This window comes from Phragmites australis, chromosome 18 (assembly GCF_958298935.1).
Source record: "Phragmites australis chromosome 18, lpPhrAust1.1, whole genome shotgun sequence".
Classification (NCBI taxonomy): domain Eukaryota; kingdom Viridiplantae; phylum Streptophyta; class Magnoliopsida; order Poales; family Poaceae; genus Phragmites; species Phragmites australis.
In genome coordinates, this window is record NC_084938.1 from 28602927 (window position 1) to 28606948 (window position 4022).

Genomic DNA, 4022 nt, shown 5'->3' on the forward strand with positions numbered 1-4022 from the left:
CATGTGGTATTGGTTGTATTTAATCACCGACAATTATCTATGAAGATAATTCTGCATATATTGCTCAAATGCAAACAGGTTACATAAAGAGCAATATAACTAAACATATTGTCCCTAAAATGTTCTATCCTCATAAATTACAAAATAATAGGGAAATAGAAATCTTGTAAGTGAAATCATGTGATAATCTCGCTGATTTGTTCACCAAGTCCTTACCGACTTCTACATTCCAAAAATATGTTAATGGAATTGGTATGTGACGACTACGAGATTTGCAAGGTTCATGGGGAGTTGATCCTTGAATAAATAACATGTTCTATTATATTGCACTCTTTTCTTTTATGAGTTTTTCCTATACGGTTTCTCATATAAGGTTTTTAACGTGGCAATATCTATTTTGTTCCTCCTATTTTCTCAAATGATTTTTGGAGGTTTTTAAATATAATCCAAAGATCATAATTATTGCTCTCTAGGCTTACCAATGAGTTTTCTCATATAACCTTACAATAAGGCAATAACTGATATATACCATATCATTTTCTCCTTATATTTTTCTATTGGATTTTAAAGGAGTTCTAATGGTATATCAACATATAACATATTATTTCTCCTTATATTTTTTCCACGGGATTTTTAGAGGAGCTTTCAACAAAAAGTTTACATACAAGATAATTGATCAAGAGGGAGTGTTGTAAACAGACACCCTTTTAGGTTAAACATGTGATCAATTAGTCATTAGCAGTTACAAATGGGACACCCATTTGGGTGGAACTGTCACCCAAATAGATATGTACTTGTCCCTTGAATATGTATATATGTGTAATCTCATCAATCAAAGAGTGACTTTCTGATTCTAAAAACACTACTTAGAACATGCCTCACCTGTGCCTCCGACGCCGACTACCGCCACGACAAGAAATATATGCGACGCCTACACGGCCGACGACGACTGGAACAAGGCCAAGTGGCCAGCGACGGTGGACAAGCACCACGACGACGACGATGACCAAGACGATAATAGCCACCAGGTAATCGAAGACGCCTGGGACGCCCACTACGACGACAGCGCCGGCGGATCATGGCCGGCCAGGTTGTACTCCACCATGCTCGGACTCGGCGCCACCTCTATCGGCAGCAGGGCGTCCGGCTTCCAGAGTTTGTCGCAACCCGAACGAAGGACAAACAAGAAGCTCCAGCGTCAGCTTTCCTCCGATTATTGAGTGAAACATCTATCGGTCAAGAAGATTTCTTTTTTGCTTCCAAAATCAAGTCCAATCGCGCGGGTACTGCAAGTTCGTTAGCAACCGACCTAGGGCCTCATGTTATTTCTTCCATAATTTTTTTCGCCAATATAACATATATGGAAATTGTGGAAACCATATGGAGGGGGTTCGGGCTTCATAATAATCTCGCACATAGACTCCTGGGGCTGGGTTCTAATTCCAGTGAACCATGGCATTCATTGCACTTCACTAGCTGACTATTAGATCCAACCACGCAAACTGTGGAAACAAATTGAACATACGATGAAATTAAACAAACTGGAGTACAAGAACAACCAAACACAAAATCGAAACAAATCAAAAACCACAACCATAATATCTTCTTGCTTTTCACTCAACAATGCATATACACTAGTAAAGCAAACAACCTCATACAAGAAGTAAAAATGCTAAACCTGTCGAAAAAGACAGATAATATTCCGCACGATGGATCCAAAATATATGGATCTTGTTCACACGTGCAAATGCACAAAGACATCTCTAACTGCTACGACAGTCTTGTGTTTCTGCATTAGCTACATGCGACTAATCACTTATGTACACAAGTAAATTGGTTAAGGACAGCTAGTAAGTAGATAAAGTAGGAAATTTCCAACAAAAGTTGCTTCATGCTTCCCTATACTTAGGCTGTGTTTGTTTCTGCTTCTGAAACTGCTTCTGCTACTGGCAGAAGCCAGAAGCCAGAAGCCAGAACAAACGAGGTTCTGAAGAAGTGACTTCTGGAGAAGCCAGAAGCCTGTTTCTAAGGAAAATGAACTAAAGCTGAGAAGCTCGCTGAGATGTGCTTCTCTGAGAAGCTATGTGCTGAGAAGCTAAAAATTTATTGCAGAAGCCAACAACCTATTTCCAAAAGCAGCTTTTCAGAAAAACCAAAAGCACTGCTTTTCAGAGAAGCTCAAAAGCAGAAGCTCAAACAAACACGGCCTTAGTCAGGTCGAAGGTGAGAGTTCTCTAGCAACTGCATATTAGATTTGAGAGTCAGGTAATCTGCATAGAAAAGAAGGCAAGTAATAAATGTGCACTTTACCTTCGTTCTGAGTCCCTATAAACACCAACCAGTGCTTCGGCTTTGTCATAGAAACTATCCTTCAGCGATATGACAATACTCTGAAACCCACATTCTCCATCACTACCTTGTTCGTCAGCAACACGCTCACATGACTTTGATCTGATAAACCCAGCAACCTTGGCAACATTTAAATTATCAAGAGCTGCATCTACTTCATCCAATATGAAGAACGGTGATGGTCTGAAACTGAAAATTGCCACGCAACTTTAGGAGACTTGATTGAGATAGAAGGTGAAGCAAGAGAGGTTGTCTGAAATAGAAGTGCAGCCAGAGATATAACCCCGATATGACACAACATACAGAATAGATTGTTTTTTTTTTCTTTTTCTATAACAGTGCTTTACCCTAGTCAGACTTGATTGAAAGGCCAGTAAATACTGATTCCAAATACTTCCTGTGCTATGTGTACAATATACGTTTCACTCACTTATTGGCCTTGGCACCCAAGAGGTTCTCAAGAAGCATGGGGCATGGGAAACACTAAGTAAACATTTCGATGTTAGAACAAATTGGCACCTGAAGAAAACATTAGATTGTTTGCAGATGGATTTATGTCATTTCACTGCTAAAATTATTACTAATGGAGGAACCTAACATTTTCAGACTCTGAGCCACGATCAAATTTACAAGCAGATTTACTAGAAACATTTTACCTGTGAATGGCAAAAAGCAAAGCCAGTGCTGCGACAGTCTTCTCCCCACCGGATAACTGTTCCATATCTCTAAAGCGTTTGATAGGTGGCATAGCTGTGTACTTGATTCCATGTAGAAACGGTTCGTCTTCATTTTCTAGATTTAAATATGCTGTTCCTCCAAGTGGATGCGTCTGACTTTTTGTCAACTGCTTATAGATTTTGTCTATGCCCTTAGATATGTGATCAAAGGCCTCCATGAATAGCTCATACCTAAACACCAATAGAAATAACAGTGAGCAAGACATAATCCTTCAGACTTTAAACAACAGTATCTTATGGGAGAACACGCAACAAGAGTGTTTGGGAACAGTTCATATATCTGCCATAAGAAGTTAATGTATAATTTATAATCCCCTTATTATCATTTGTTCGTCTCTTCTTATTATCATTTGTTTGTCCCTTCTATTTACATGATATTTTAGAAAACTGCACTTGTTATCAATAGTTTCAAAGAACCGCTTCAATTTGCACAATGTTTCACAAAACCACTCTTAAACACTGCTGTCATTTCACCTTTGTGAGACTGACAAGTGAGTCTGCTCATTGAATATGATGCCAATCCTTAAAAGTGAGTTTTGTGGAATGTTACATTACTCTTATGTGTAGATATATGATTCAAGAAGTCAGGAGAGAGAATCCGAGAATTGGATTCCTCAACCCACAAGTCGTATGTGGATCAACGATCACTTGGTCTCCGGGGGAGGTCGAGACATGTCGCGGAGGCCATGCTCGCTCTCTATGGAATGAATGACCTTATTTTTCTACCGTACAACTACAAAGACAATTGGATGCTAGTTTGTATCTATACACACAGTCAACACTGCATATACTTGGACCCCAGGAACTATGACACAGAGAGGTATTTAGATTTGATAGGCTTGCTAACAAGGGCGTTCGCTAAGTATATTTCGATGGGCGGACTTGTACGGAGAGATAAACCCTCGGCGAGCCACCAACATAAGTTTCTGGTAATAA